This window comes from Anser cygnoides, chromosome 2 (assembly GCF_040182565.1).
Source record: "Anser cygnoides isolate HZ-2024a breed goose chromosome 2, Taihu_goose_T2T_genome, whole genome shotgun sequence".
In the NCBI taxonomy this organism is placed as follows: Eukaryota; Metazoa; Chordata; class Aves; order Anseriformes; family Anatidae; genus Anser; species Anser cygnoides.
The window spans coordinates 29033393-29050682 of NC_089874.1; positions in this window are offsets into that span (position 1 = coordinate 29033393).

The following is a 17290-nucleotide window of genomic DNA, read 5'->3' on the forward strand; positions in this document are numbered from 1 at the left end:
AGGCAATCTAAAGTAAAGCTACAATAAATCATGCTTTTAGGATGTCATCGGTGGCCCTTGCCAAAATCACTGGAGATACAAGCTGATACAGAGAGAGAGACTTCACTTGTGTTTCAGAAAATGTTAATGGATAAAGCTCAGGCTTTCATTACCCCTCAGCAAAACCAGGATACCTGCAGCATCCTGGTATGAAACTGGTTAGACCTGGCCAGCTTGTGCAGAATATCCAGTAGTATCTGTTTCTTCGTATTCTCACATGCTTCGCACTGTGCAAAAACATTGGTCTTGGGGTTCCTCCTTCAAGGGCAATGCTGTCAGACATTGCAAGAGCTGATCATTTTTGTAAGCAGCCTGATTTTGCAGGCAGCTGCATTTATAAATTAGGATAAACTATTGATATGTTGGCAGTGGTTTAAACCTGTTTCTGTCTTTGCCAGCTGAACTACAATTTAGACATAAGCAAAATCTCTATGGAAGGGCAGAGTGCCAAGTTCTTGTAAAGAAGCATGTAGTTGATCTCCAAGGCATTGCCCTTTTTCACTTATACAGTCTCCAATTATCACATTCCCTTGAATCATTAGTACTTTCTGCAGATAATTTCTAACATAGCAGAATGTGAAATCCTGTCCCAGCTTGCTTCCTTTCTGGAATTTGGCCATTAAAGGAATGAATACACTGCATTCACTCCATTTGGGAAATAGGGGATGGAACGTGTTTCTGTCTGGATGTGTATTTAAGTGCTGCATTGTACTCTAGCTCATCTGCCACAAATTTTGAGAAATAACATTTTGTCTTTATAAACATTTATCTAGAAAAGCTAAAAGATAATTGATGAAAAGGTGAAAGTAATTGTTCTGGCTACTCTTGAGCTTTACTTGTTTTTACTGTTTGTTTTTTTTTTTTTTTGGAAACTTCTGCTCTGTTAAAAACAGTGAACTACCACTTCTCAAAATGTAGTATTCCCATATTATTTTCTTCTGTAAATACAGCTTCATTTTATATGTAGGGAATTGTATTGCTATGTTTATGAAAGAAGGATGGTAACATATTTGAATGTGTGACTGAGTCCATTCTCCTTTGAGGATACATACAGTATATCTCTAAGATTCACATTGTGTGATTGCATGAAATGTGTAATTGTAGTAAGACTTCTGAGCAGGAATTTCTTATTTTATTTTAACAAGAGAGTCTAGACTGAAGTGAAAATGATGTGAAGAGAAAGCTACAGAATATTTTGATACTATTCTTCACATGTATTAAGACATCAGAAGTTTTCTTTCTTGAGAACCAGCAGAACATAAGAGTTAGCAAATTTAATTAAAAGAATTTCATTTTTTTTTTTTTTCTGTGAAAGGCTGTTTTCATCTTATATTGCACAAGAAATCAGATTAAAGACAACAGTGTTCTGTTTGTTTACTTGCTGGTACAGAACATCCTCGGTCCAAAAATGTTTGCTCCTGTGTTTCACTAACCTATTTATCTGACTAACTTACAAGCTTGTATACTTTGTGATGTTACTTCGTTGATGTTGTCTCTCTCCATCTGTTTTTCCTCTTTGAGACTTGCCCCTTAAGAAACACCTCTGTCAGGCTGCCATCCCGTATTTGCTAAGACATAATCGAAACACCAATACTTGTGTGAAAGAGTTGTTTAACAAGCACATATAGTATTCCTAAAGTGTTCAGGCACCCAACAGTCCTGTCTTTTCTCCATGGAATGCAGAACAGATGTAGATGAAAGTAACAAATTTTAAAGTTGGCATCTTCTGCAAGCATAATTCAAAAATGCTGATGCTTGGAAAAACAATACTCATAACAAAAATAAGTCTCATATGAGATACGTTTTACACAATCCCCTCCACAGCAGAATCATAGAAAATAATATTAAAATAATCACCTAAGGAAGGCAGTTTAGGAATAAACTGTTTGTTATTTTAAAGTAGGATAAATAAGTCTTTAAAAGAACAATCTGTCTTCTCAAATTTGGATTCAGTATATTTGTTTCTAGGGTAAAATGAACTTAGATTAAAACTTGGCCAAACTGAAATGATTCATGTGATTTAAATTCAAAAAATTCCAGTTCAATGAGTTGTAAAAGCAGATCTTTTATCTGGTTGCATCATCTAGTTGATACATCATGTAAAGAAACCAATCAGGACAGTGGGAATTTTTGCTCCCTGTCTTTCCCTCTCCACTTGGATTTGGGAGGGGAGGAAGCATGATTTTGAAAGTGCTAGCTCTTTTAAATCTGCTTACTAGTACACTGTTTCATGACTGTGGACTTCAGAAGAGAGATAAGAGTCATTTGAAGGACAACAGAAAAGACTGTGTGTACTGTGGTTTCCCAGAATCTTTTTTTTTTTTCTTTAGAGCCACCTTAAGTCACAGAATACAAATAAATAGTAGTCAGAATTCATTCAGGTTTGGTTTTATTACATGCAACAGCAAAAGATGTATGGAATCACTAAGGCCAAGGTTACGCAGTCATTTTAATCCTCAGTAAGCTACTCAGAAAGACACTTTTCATCCATCCTTTGGATATGCATGTGTCGGTGCCAGTTTACATTAGGCTGAGACAAAAGAGACAAAACAAAAAGTTTTTATCTGGATCAATTCCAGCTCATTGCTAATGCTACTAGTACACATTATACAATAATGCTGGCATATGGGATGTGATTGGAAAAAGCATCCAGGAGAAGCAAATTGGAGAGGGGAGATGGCACTCTGCCTTCTCGTTAGAGGCCAGACTGAACTGACCAGGTCAGTGTATGTTCCACCAGGGTATGTCCCACCTGGTCTAACATGAACTGCTCCCGAGCTCGGCACTTGTGCTTTCCTCTCTCTTCACGTGTTCCTGTCCCTGTGTCCCTACCCCTGGCTTGCACTGGATATACTGGTCTTAGAAGCCACAGGGGTAAGGTGGCTTTCTGTCAGATCAAAATTTAATCTGACTCACTGTATGGTTGGATAATTAAAAATTTGGTACAGGTATTGAGACTGGAAGATGGCAGATTTAATGTGAAATTGCACCCTACCGTCTAGAAGGACTATGGAGACATCATTATGGTTGAACATCATGTTCTCATTATAAAACAAACAAACCAACAAATAAAAATCACATTATAATTATGTCAGTGTAATTGAGAAGTATTTTCATATTTTATTTTTTTTACAGGATTTCCTGAGTTTGACTAATATGAGGAAAAGCCCAATGGCCTTGTGTTTGCTTGCGCTTGTTCTCTTTTTCCAGTGGAAGTATCAAAGGGAGAGAGTTTGATCCACGGTCTCTCATTTATCCCCTGCTCATCTGGGAATGGTACAAAGAAGGGGAAGGAAATAAGAATCCTGTTAAAACTAATTAAACAAAACAAAACAGAACAAAAATTTTGAAACATTTAAGAGGACAAAGCAAGATACATCTTCAACATCAGAATGTTGAAACTTAGCAGTTTCAGCGTCTGTAACAAATGAGCTTTTCAAAGATCTTCTGTTATTTTCTAAAGTTAGGGTATTTTGTCACATAATTTAGGTACAGGGTTGCCACTATTTCTCTCTGTAATTCTCACAGTGTAATACTTACTCTGTGTAAGCATAGAAATGAACATTGCTATAGGATGATATTTAGCATACAAATTTATTCATGGAAGATGGAGCGGTATCTTCTACCTAGAGCCATGTTTCGAACTGGAGATGTCAAGTCTCTTGAGGATCTACTTAATGACAGTAGAGTCCCTCTCCACTTGCTACCACTTAAACCTCCAAAACTGTGCACTCACGTAAAGCCAAGCTATGTTTTGAATAATGTAGAAAAAAAAGTCTGTGTTTCTCTTTTTCTGATGGAACAGGTCAATGCTAAATGGCTGACTCAGTGATATAGCATTATGGTAGAAAATCTGCTTCTTTTGCAACTCCTGCAGCTGCAGGATTTCATCCCAGTCCTCAAGAAATACTTTAAGTTGAAATTGACCCATTAATATTAAATTAGCACTATTGCTTCTCAAACATTTATACATTGAAATCTTAATTTCACAGTAGTATATAAAACACAATTACACAGCGACTTCTGAAGGTCCAGCTGTAAGAGGGACTGTTGTAGGGGGCTCTACCTTCACCTGGGAAGTTGAAATCTCCTTCCCAGACTTGCAAAATCAGTTCACCTTCCTGCATCTGTTTTCAGGAAGTTGTCCTTCTTGCTGAGCAATTGATGGTCGCAGGCCATAAGACTGGCCTTCAGTGTGGTCTGTTTTCTCCGCAGCCACAGAATGAGATCGGATCCATCAGTTCTTGCTGCACTTTCCAGGCAAGGTGCCAGTGTTTTTGCCATATGCTGCCAGCAGGGTGCCTTAACAAAGACATGGCTTGGTGACTGTTTTTCTTTTTTAAAAAGCAAAGACAACTGTGTATAGATGTCATGATGAAGTGAGACTCTAGCATAACTGAATGGCCTTTCTTTTGCAATAAATTGGATCTTAAATTGGCTCAAATTCTCAAAAATACAATTTTCAAGAAAAATCTGCATAATTTGGCAAAACCAGATTAAAATCAGCTTAGTTTCTATAACATCTGTGATGCTAAAAGATGTCTTGTGTATTCTTGGTACATACTGTGCTTATCAGTGAAATAATGAATATTAGACAAAGAAGCAAATGGATTTCTAAATGTCACAATTACACTTAACAGAGAACATTAAAAGCGGTTACTTCCTTTCTTTATTGCTTACTGGTTTTATTATTTCATTATAATTTTTCATACAAATCCAAACCAGGCTAGCTCAGCTTCTTTTGTTTATAGATAATAACTAAATAGAATTTAAAAGGAAGCTATAGAAACCCCTTCAGTAGAATTTATAACAATTCACAAAGATTTTTGTCAGTACAGCTGAAGCATCTTTTGTCCTCAGTGAGACCAAAACAAGATTGTATTGGGAAAGCTTTATGTGAGAAGGGTCATTGACACTCGCAATCGCAGTAATTATTCTTCAGAAATTAATTAACTTTTTTTCTAAATCAAAGCCCTTAGAATACTTTCCATTAGTAACAGCAGGTCTGTGGTTTTTATGTTTGTTGTAGCAGATGTTCTTTACATCCCAGATTTTTTCAGAACAACAACACAATGAAAGACTGAGTCTGGTGGATGAAAGGCTGGGTCTGGAAAAAGTGTATCAGGCAGCGCTATTAAAAGTCTGAGCCAGAGTCCACTGAAGTCAGTGGGAATCACTGGCTTATGTTCACATTTTTCACATCTTGTTAAGAGGGAGTGAATCTTGGTTATTAAAACAGAATGGAATGACATCCTGTACTGGTTTTGCACAGTTTTTTTTTTTTTTTTTTCTCACAGTGAGGAAGAGAAAGGTTGTATTGATGGAAAAATCTGTCATCACACATATCGATGGCTGGGTCTGTGACCCCAAGAGGCTTGCAGGCTTATGCAGAAACTACCAGGTGACAAAATCCCCTAGGGAATAGGCTTGTAAGAAGTGCTTAAAGGGTAAATAGTTGTGGTGCACAAGTACAAATGGCAAGGGAAGAACAATTAGACAAATGAGAAGGAAGTTGGAGACTAAGGTTTGTGTCACAGTATTCTGTAAAGTGATTCCTGCCCCTCACGGTGCCACGGGAAGAGGGGGAAAAGCAGCCTTTTACTATCTTGACTGGGTGGTATAAGGAGGAAGAGAAGCAGGTTCATTATGAATTGAGGACAGTTTCAGAATAAAGGGAGTACTTTGAAATTCACCTGAATGAGGTGTCAGGGAGCTGCGAGAGGAAATTGCTGTGTAAGGGAAGGTAAGCCAGGAGGTAACGATGACAGCAAGGCATGGATGATGCAGTGCCACAGCACCAAGAGAAGAAGAGCAGAGCGTGTGATGGCAGCCACGGTCAGCCAGCAGCCTGACAATTGCCAGCCAAGCATGTAGTGATGAGGCAGGCCCAGAGCCAAGTCAGAAGTCAGCGGGCCAGGATCAATGAGGAGCACGATCAGGCACAGGCAGTCCAGCGTTGTTCAAGCAGGGACCACAGATAAGACCTGAGCTTAAATCCAGCTCCAGAGCCAAGGGGCAAGCCCTCCTGCAAGGCTTCTCCTGGCTCTTCGTTACGCAGCTCTTTCTCCAGGGTCGCAGGACCGTGACACATCACGGCTTGAGCGCTGTTGGCTGAGCTCTCCTGGGAAGGTGAAGAGCCTGTCCAAGCAGCACTAACAACGTGTGGAACACTGCGTGATTTTTTGTTTGACACTTTAAGTCTAGAAGGTTATAATTGACTGTTTAAAATGGAGCCTATGAAAGAGCCCACAAATGCACAACAACACATAGTTCTGAAACGATTCTGCTTCTGAAATTGTGGACGTTCTGTATTTTTCAGTATAGGATACATCAAAGGGTATAAAGATTCAGATATGATATGGGAAAAAAAATGAGTATTACATAAATGACTTCCCAAGATGGGAACAACAGACAAGTGCACATACTTGCAGATAAAAGCCAGAAGTTTAAGAAATAAGATAGAGGAACAGGAATGTCCTCCCTTGCATAAAAAATTGACATGTCAGACCTTTTAAACTTGATGGGAAGAAGACAATCAGTGGCAGACTATAATATTAAGACAAGAAAATATACCTGAAATAGAATAAATGTACCCAGGACAAAGTCACAGTGTACGTTCAAGAGATCAAAATCAAATCGAATGGACAAATTAACCACCTCAGTGAGTGACTTAGAATTTATATGGACTTAAATTCCAGGCCTGTATTGGACAAATGTAGTATTGGGTCTCTATTAGCGACCATCACAAAGGATAGCAACACTGACTGCAATATTTTGAGAAAAATGAGGCAAGTAGCAGTTGTAGTAGGGGGACTTCAATTACCCCCAGTCAGACTGAGTGAACATCATACTGAGATGCATGCAGAGATGAGAGTGTTAGACATTATGAATGACTCTTTCATGGAATAAGTGGCTACTGAGCCCACACCCAAAAACATAAACTTTGACTTTGCGCTGAATAACTAGCAGGATCTAATCAAAATCTCGCAGCTGAATTGCTGCTCTCTAACAGTACCATGCACTTACTTAGCACTCCTACAAAGGCAGCAGAACTCAAAAATCCACACTGGTTGTGTTCTACATCAAAAAGGACATTCATAACAATATATCTGAGAGGGATAGTCTGAGGAAGTAAATTCTCATAGGCATGTAAGCTACTGGAGATCTAATACTGGAATCAGCATTAGTGCTTAACACACATGGAAATGACAGAGAAAATACAGAAGGAAGCTGAAATCATTCTCCAGCAAAGTAAAAGAGACGGCCATAAAGAAGAATGAATCCTTCAAGGGGCTGGAATTGTATTTAAAACAAGAAAATACAAATTATCAGAAGTTCTAGTAGATTACATGTAAAAACTTGATTAATTAATTAGGTGGAAATGGGAAAATGATTTGAGGATCAGCTAGATAAAATAATCCAAGCTAGCACTGGGAAATATGATTATACTTCAAACACAGCAAGAAACATACCTGTGTCCATTGGGCCAGCTGGTGACTGGTATGAAGTGTGCTTTGACAGGGAAATGAATTCTTCCCATCAGCGTTCCCTGTGGAAAAGAAATTAAGAGACTTCCATGCTAGAATGCTGTTCTCAGGTGGGAGAGGGCTCAGCAAACAATCTGTCTGAAGTTGAATTTATTGTGGAAGCAGCTACTGATAAAACATTGAGAAAAAAAGATAAAATACTATGAAAAGGAACTAAGAAACCACCACTATTGCAAGAATTCTAAAATAACTCAGGCATGAAACAGTTGAAATGCTCTCATATGAGACTGGGCAGTAAATAAAATAGTAGATGAAATTCAATCTTGATAAATGCAAAGGAAGTGAAATGCAGTGTAGATAAATGTAAAGAAATTGATGCTCCTGGAAATACTGAGTCTGTCCCAAACAGATTGGAAATATAAGCATAGGACCAAAAGCAACAAACAAACAAACAAAAAAAAAAAAAACAGAAAGAGACACGTAATACAGGAAAGTACAGGTAAACTGTGAGACAATATGAGAGACAGTATCCATTGAACCTTACAACATATAAGGGAAGCATAGTGCTCGAAAGGTATTTTGAGAGACAAAATGAATTGAGTTTGCAGGTATTTATGTGGAACACATTTTAAGTATGAAGGGTGCCTGGAAAAAAGGTTGTCTGAAAATTTGACGGGGAACGGGAGGCCAATACATTGTGCAAAACAAATTCGTATGGCAAATGTCATCTGCCATAGATAAATGGCAGACAAAAGAAAGAGTAATCTGTGAAGTGTAATGAAATCAAACCCAAGTAATTTATGACTGATGCAGCAGAGAAGGGAAAATCACTGGAGGGATAAAAATAGAAAAGGAACAATGGTAGTAGCTGAGAAAAATCATTACAATAGATACGACAACATCAGAATTGCATTTTTGAAAATCAGAGAAAGAAATATTGATGTAAATGAGAAGGGAGATGAGCCTAGACACAAATTTTAGCTAAACAGGGAGATAGGAAAGCTGCATGTTCGATATGTTTTCCATTGAGTCTTCTGGATATAACTTTAGTGGCAGGATCTGCAGCAATGTCTGAGCTGAGGATAATGTCCTCTGTGTGCACGAGTGACAGCAGTTGGTGCCACAGTGCCTGCAAAGGAAGGTAAGCAACCCAGGGGAAAGGGGGAAGGTCTCTGCTTTAGTTCTGTCAAACTCGAGCTAACAAAGATGTACAAAATGACATTTTTCCTTATGTTACAATAGCTGTTTGATGATGGATTTGCAGGACTAGAACTTCACACAGGGGCATGTTGATGTCTGCGTTTCTACACTGGGCGCAGAGGGTATGGAAGGCAGGAGCTGGCTGTTTGTGAGTGTCCATCTGAGCACAGGCACCTTACTGCGACCTGACTGCAATAGAAAAAGATTAGATCCATCTTTCCTAATCCTTGGATTTAACACCTGCATCCCATATCAGCAAGTTACAGAGGGAATAGTGTGCATCTCTACCTAAACCTAAAAAAATGACACATTGCTCAGCATGATGATTTCCACAGAAATAAAGGTATAGGTAGCCCTAATTCTAATATTTCTTAATCTTTGCAATCTTAAGGTATTTTTAATTCAGAAAGCTTTTCTAATGAAGATAGAATATATTGAATATACAGAATATTGAATATGTGGAATATATATATACTGCTGTTTTTCACTTTTCCTGGACTCTTTAACAACATGTGTACTACATAATCAACAAATTCCATAATTAATGAATGGAGGCTGAGCCTGGCCTAAGGAGTGCATGAAATATCAGTATACATAAAGGGATCCTTGGCAGCATTTACAGTAAACCTTGTAGAAATCTGCAATTTATTATTTCATAGTCTTATTGTTTAGAAACCATTGATGTTGGATTTCCTCTCTTTGCGATTTTAAAAAGAAAAGATACCCAATTCAGTCTTTTTTCCCTTTATATTTTACCATAAAATGCTAGACAAAAGAGCAGAGATCACTGAGAGAGGTGCTTGCTGTAATGGTGCAGTTAAAGAGTGAAAGCTGGAACAATTCGCTTTGGGAAGATACTTGAAAAGGTCAGTCTCCCTACTACAGATGGTGATGTTTTGATGGATAAAAAAAGAGTTTGCTGTTTGGATTCAGACAGGTAGGTCATGGCTTTAACTGTCTGCTCACTGACAGGAAAAAAAAATAGATACAGGATTTCATATTATTATTTCGCCGTTCACAGTTGATGGATGAGTTAAAAACATACTTTTCTTGAGTTTATTCCCTAGGTGAGGAAATGTTGCATTATTGTATTTCTTTCTTTGAAAACTCAACACTTTCATTAAACTAAGGATGATATTTTTAAGGTAATTTATGTGAGTTTGACTGTGTTCTCTGCTGACTTACTATTGTATAACTCCCTCTAAAAATTGTCTTTACAGAACCACAACAAAGATTCTTTTTTCTTAGGACAAAAGTACAGTTAGAAGATATTATTTTCGCTCCTCCAGCAGTTGAAGAGTGGCACTGAAATAGAGATTCAGAAACCTACACTTGCAACAGGCTGTGCACTGAAGTACAGATCTGGAGAGAAAACTATTGGAACGTGGAGATAATTGAAAGACCTGATGTGTTTGACATGACCTGATATACCGAAGTATTTTTACACATTTTTAGATATTAAGGTAACAATGAAGCTGCCATGACATTTTCATAGTAGATATATTATTTCAGCTTATCATAATTTTATTCTAAAATTACCTTTTAAGATATTTTTTTTGTGTGTGTGTATGAGCATAAGGTGCTAAACTGACAACACTTACCATCTATTTAATGGGTATAGCAATGTAAGTATAGTGCCCAGCTCCCAGCAGTGTGCCATTAACACCTCATTTCTTGAACCAGGAAGGCAGCTGCACATTTCAATACCCTTGATTATCTGCTGAGATTGGCAAAGGCCTTGCAGGAATACAAGGATCAGACATTCTCTCTGAAGGCTTCTTTCAAGTGGAGCATGAGCTCTCCCTTCTTTTCCTGTAATTTGAAATAGTCCTAATCTACTAAAGGAGGTTAAAATCTACTAAGGAGGACTCATCTTTTAATAGATGATTTAATAGCCAGAAACTTCCAAAGAATGGTATCACAGATAAACTGTTTTTTTCTAGTTATTTTCTGTGCTATATGTTTTATTTACTTCTAATTATCGAATTAGGAGAATTTGTTGCTAATTCCTATTTAAGTAGTCTTTAGAAGCTTAGGGAAACAGTAAATTAATTTTAAATACTTTACAGTTCTTGTACTTCTATTTTTTTTTTTCTGTCGAGGAATGAGGTTGAATTATTAAAACTGACTACAGAAGACAACAAAGAACACGTGCGTGCAAATTTCCAGAAATAAAAATAAGTGTGAATATTCCTATGGAGGGAAAAAAAGGAGAAGGAAGAATAAAAGGAAAGATTTGGGATAGGAAAGAGTAAATGGGGATGGTTGTTGAGGGAAGGCAGAAGGGCTGAGAGGGCTCAAGTCGTAGGATGGAGGGAGGAATGAGGAAGGCACGGTTGGACACAGTGAGGTGCTGATGAGGAGCAGGGGCAGGCAGCCCTCAACTTCTTCATCACCTAGGCTCATGTAGGTAGCAACTGGAATAAACCCAGTGTTAGCATAGCTTCATGCCCAGTGCGCCCTGTCAATAAGCACACAGAGTCGGAATCCACATGAAGGTCTTTTAATTAATTCATTCATTCTGCAGAATAGGGTACTTGATGATCTTTTGCAAAGCAAGCACACCTCTGACTTGCAGCAGAGGTTGTTATTTAGACACAGCTAATTTGTGAAACTCTCCCTCTGGCTACTTCTGATAGGTTGTTCCAGCTCGCCCAGCTTATCTCCTGTTGAGCATGCATGGTACAGAAGGCCAGCGGCAGGGGGGAGACCAAATCCCGCATTTCCCTACATTTCCCTTTTCATGGGTGTGATTTTTAATGTGCTAATGACCTTTAATGAGCAAAAGGGTACTATGGGTCAGCATGGAATCTTTCTTCAGCTGTTCTCCTCCTTGCTTTCTTGCTTTCATCCCTTATCTCCTTTGCTTTTGCTAGCTCAAGGCTACCAGTCTCCTTGGTTTCTTCAGCTCTGGACTACGGTTTCCCTCCTTTGAGACTACGAAACTCATTTTAAGGCTTCATAGTTCTCACCACATTGCTCTTGTCCATTTCCGCCAATTTTAAGAAGCACTCTATATTATCTATATCTTGTCTTGCTAACATTACTTGCTTAGGTCAGTTAAACACAGCACTACACAAATTTAGACAGCTAGGCATGCGTTGCAAGGCACAGCTACGTATGACTACTATAACTACAATTAATATGACAAACAAAGACAGTTGTTTTAACCACCCAAAGTTTGGCAACCATGACACAAGCCAGGAGAAATCTAGTCCACTGTTAAAGGCTGCATCCTGAGACACTTGTTGAAACAAATGGGATGCTTGCTAGATTCGGTTAATATCTGTTTGAATTTGCTTCTTCTCATTTACACAGACTCAGCAGCTGCGGTTTATCACAGCACAGATGCCTCCTTGAGCTGCCAGTAGTGTGTCTAAGGCAAGGCGATTTTCCAAGGCTATTTGAGATACCTGTTTTATTTCTGTTTGTATTTGACTGAGAGCATCAGTGATGGCATTGCTTACAATTTCTAGTGTTGCAGAAATATTTGCTATTGCCCTCTCAATTTTTGTTATTCCCAGTGAGGGGATTAAAGCCCTCTACAAAGCATGAAACCAGGTATTTCTATCTGAAAGGAGATTATAAATGTCTTGTTTTTCCCACGGCAACATAAAGCTAGCCTCTGATCTTAGCCATCCCCTTATATCTGAATGTTTATGGAGTCTAACATCTGGAACTAAGGATTCCAGGACACAGGTCCCATAGCATCCAGGGGGGAGTGCTTTATGTGCCATGGGCCACATAGCCCATATACTCTTCCTGGGGCTATCCACCAATGGAGGCCAATAGGCCTGCTTCTATTTAGATGGGTTAGATGAGGCCCTGAGCATCTAGTGTGTGGCATCCCTGCCCATGGCAGGAGGGGTTGGAACTAGGTGATCTTTGAGGTCACTTCCAACCCAGGCCATTCTGTGATTCTACGATTCTGTGACTCTGTGATTCTATTTCCATAATTTTTTATGATAGTGTAATTGGTAGTTTCATCTGTAATAATAGTTCTACATTGTTTGGTCAGATTCCAGGAACCTACATACGAGCCCTGGGTGGCACTCTTCGTATTGGTCCTATTAATTGAGACTATACATGACAGACTTTCCCTTTCAATAGGATACACAGGGACAGAGGGAAACTGATGGAGAGGAGATACTAGCATTGCTCCAGTTTGCTAACTGCCACACATCTGTCTTGTTCACTGTGAGTGGTATAGCACACAGGCGAGTTCTCTCATTTGCTAAGACAGGTATGCGAGTAGACACACAACCAGATGATATATTTGCAAAACAGGTTAAGTTGAAAGATAACTGAACTATAGAATTCTGTGTCCAAGGATTGGAACTGTAGCTCAGTCCTGTTAAGGAAAATATAACTGTAATAAAGATAATTTTGTCTTATTAAACAGCAGTTTCAAGTCCTCAGTTGGTTCAGCTTGCCACAAATTTTTTTGCGCTCCTTCTTCTGGTGGTGTGTCTCCCATCTCTCCCTCTGGTGGTGCTGCTTTTATGTGGGTGTAATGAATCCACGATTTGATCCCTTCCACTTTGATTGCAGTGTGGACATGGAGCAAGACAGTGTAAGGTCTTTTCCATTTTTCCTTTAGAGGCTTGTCTTTCCACATTCTGATCAGCACATGATGTCCAGGTCAGAATGGATGCACCAGAACATCCAGTGGAACCGGTAGTCACTCCTGTACTTATCTGTGAAGAGAATACAACACGGCGGACAAAGACAGCAAATAATCTTACCCAAGCTTCCCCCCTTATATGCATTTGACTCCCTTCTGTTACCAATTAATTTGGTAACAGAATTGGTAATTAATACCAATGGGTATGGTTTGCCGTATAATGTCTCAAATGGACTTTTTCCCTATCTCTGGGGGTTATCCTGACTCTCAGCAAAGCTATTGGTAGGGCCTCTGGCCATTTCAGTTGAGCTTTCTGGCAAATTTTAGTTAACTGCTTTTTCAGTGTTTGATTCATTCTTTCTACTTGTCCGCTCCACTGTGGTCTCCAAGCAGCATATAAATCCCACCTAATCTGTAATGCTCTCAATATTCCTTGAACCACTTTTGATATAGCGTGATGTCCATTGTCTGAGGAGAGTCCAAAACAAGGATATTCCAAAACAAGGGATTACTTCTTGCAGTAAAGCCTTTATGACCTCCTTAGCTTTATTAGTTTGGTGTGGAAAGTCCTCTGGCCATCCACTGAATGTGTCCTCCAGCACTAGGAGATACTGATACGATCCTTGTCTAGGCAATGCAGAAAAGTCCACTTGTCAATACTCCCCAAGTTTCATCCCCTTCCTAATCTCCCCTGACAGTGGCTTTGGCTGGATCTTGGAGTTGTCTGCACAGCACACAGGGCACCTTCGCACTACTTGGTTTGAGATAGTTTGCACTTTTGATCCTATTGGAAAGTGCTTCAGGCTGTCTACCATGGTGTCGGCACCAAAATATGTCCCTTCATGTAAATTTTTCAATAACTGTCCAGTTATAACTTTTGTTCACTGAGGGCTCTCCCACCATCCATCTTTCTGCCTTATACATTTCAGTTTTTCCACTAGTTGGACTAGTTTAGTGGTATATTCTGGTAGATTTGATCAAAAGCAAATATAGTCTGTCAGGCTCCAGTGGTATACAGAAGATGGCATCTTTAAGATCCAATACCGTAAAGTAAGAGTCTCTTTTGGGTAGTGTTGTTAGGAGGGTATAAGGGTTTGTCATCACTGGGTGGGTGTCTTCAGTTATTTTGTTTATGGCTCACAAATCTTGCACAAACCTATGCTCACTGCTTTTTTTTTTTTTTTTTTTTTTTTTAGTGGTAGTGTCGGGGTGTTGAAACTAGATTGGCATTCATTGATTAGCTCATAATATAGGAAATTGTCTGTCAGCAGCTCCACCCTGTTCCTTGCTGTAAGGTTAATTGGATATTGTGGTACTCATATGGGTACAGCTCCTGCTTTTAGCTCAGTCCAAACTGGGAGTGCATTTTTTGCTCTCCCAGGCTGTTTTCCTGTCCATATGAAAGAAGCCACTGCGTTCAACACCTCTTGAGGGACTTGCTGGCTTTCCTTTGTCTTTGCCTCTGTCAATAAAAAAAATTGGGCCTTCCATCTGTTTTCAGGAGGGATTTTAACCTTTATTTGTATAGGAGGTTACCTGCATATATAGTTTGCACAACAAATTTCTTCCCAACAAAAGGAGGGGACATTCAGGAATATATAAAAATTGGGGCATTGAAACCTTCCCTTCAATTTCACAGTCCATGGGTTGTAAAAAAGGGTCTCAAAATCTGCTTCCCAGTCACCCTGATGATGAGGATTTTTACTTTGCTTAAAGGTCCTTTGCAGTTTGTTACTACCAAATGAGTTGCTCTGGTATCCAGAAGGAAATCAATTATTTCTCCCCCCAGCTTCAGCAGAACCAGGAGCTTTGCTGGGGAAACTGGAGATTCATCCCCCGGTTCTCAGCAGTCCGAGTCCTCCAGCATAATCAAAGCACACTCTCTTTCCTCACTGCGTGCTTGCTTTTTCCCCCTCAGCGGACATTCCGTCTTCCAGTGACCCTCCTTCCTGCAGAGCGCACACTGACTGGGGCCCAAGCGAGCAGCCTTCTGTGCTTCCCTTGCCTGCTCTCACCCTCGCCTTCCTGCAAATTCTCCTCTTTCACCTCTACTTCTACCTCTCTCTCTCCCACAACCTCCCTGTCTGCCTGCTATAGCCACTGCTAAAAATGATGCCTCTAATTCCATCGTTTTCCTCTCTCTCTTTGCTTTTCGGTTCTCATAAGCCTTATAGGCTATTTCAGTCATCTGTGAGACTGACATTCCTGCACACCACTCTACCTTCTGCAGCTTCTTCCTAATGTCTGGGGTCGACTGCTGTATAAACAGGACGAGAAGCACTTTCCTATTTTTCTCATCCTCTGGGTCTAGATCCACCCACCTTCTGTCTGCTTGACAGAGGCGTTCAAAAAAAGCATACGGGCTCTCAGCCAGGCCCTGGTGGACATCATATAATTTAGAGAGGTTTTTTTTTTTTGGTTTTGGTATCCCATGTTGAATCCCATAAAGGATTAATTGTTGATATTGTTCTATCAATTGCTGACCCCTGCTGGTATTTGGTCCCACTTAGGATCTTTCTTAATTGGTACTAATTCTACTGCCTCTCCTCGTGGATGCCTTTGCCTCATCTCTTCCTGAGCTTTTTCTAAAACCACTGTCTTTTCCTCTGCAGTAAAAAAGATGTTTAATAAAGCTTGCATATCCCCCCAGTTGGGGTTACGAGTAATCATAATAGTCTTTAACAACTGGTTCACTGCTGCTGGATTATCCCTGTAAGATCCAATGGATTGTTTCCAATTTAACAAATCTGATGTTGTAAACGGAACATGAACAAAAACAGGTTTTCCCTGTGGTCCCACCGCCTGAATTAGTGGAGCCTGGATAACATGCCTCATCTTCTGTTGAGTGTGATGTGCTATGGGGCTAAAATTGGAATCACCCTGGGCCTCAGGAGAGGCCTGTGATGTCCACACAGGAGCCTCAGAAATTCGTGCCTCAGGAGAGGCCTCTGATGTCCCTGCAGAAGCTTTGGAAGCAGGAGAAACATTTGAGTTCTCCCCTGGATTATACGGGGGTGGTGCCAAGGGTACCAATAACGGAACCTCTTTTTGTTCTAGATCTGGATAAATTTTAGGTGGTTTACTGTTCCCTTTCCCTCCTTTCTTTTTGGCGCATAGCATAGTATCTTCCCACAATATGCACTCAGCCTGACTTTTCAGATCCTGATAGAATGACATAAAAGCTTTAACATACATCAACTTGTCCCATTTTTCTTCCTGCTGGCAAAATAACATCAGTTGCAATATGGTACTGTAATTCAAAGATCCATTTTTTTAGCCATTTTTCCCCTTGTTCAGTTTATATTGAGGCCACACCTGATTACAATATTGCCTCATTTTACCCTTTGTCATAAAGTCACAACCAAATTTAGACCAATTTTTAAGGATGCATCCAAGGGGGGAGGAAGGGGAAATTTTGGACTGACCGCTTCCCATTTTCCCTTCGGCAGCTGCTCACACTCAGCTTTGACTTTAACTGATCAATCAGGTCAATCATCATCTAATTCTACTTTTGCGTGCAAAAGAATCTAAAATTCCTCCACCTGCGATCCTTCTGAATTGTCCCACCAGTTACCATGTACGTGACAGGATCAGGGGCTTGTCACCTTGGCAAGTAGGGGATTGTGCAGAACTTGCTGCTGCGTGTGTGAGCATGGAGCTGCAGAGTGTGAATGAAGGGAGCTGAGCCCCCCTGTGTGTCATATTGAGACTGAAATTGTGTGTGAAGAGAAAGTAGGATAGGGATGCCAGTTAAAGGAAAACAAACAAACACACACACACACACACACACACAAAAAAAAAACACTCTGGGAATGAAAATCTAAGACATATGCGACTCCTAACAGGGAAGCAGGGAACACTAGACTGCATGGGTAGATAGTTTATTTGGTTAGGGCTAGCAGAACAGGAACAGGAAAGGTGTTCATGGTGCAGTCAGGCT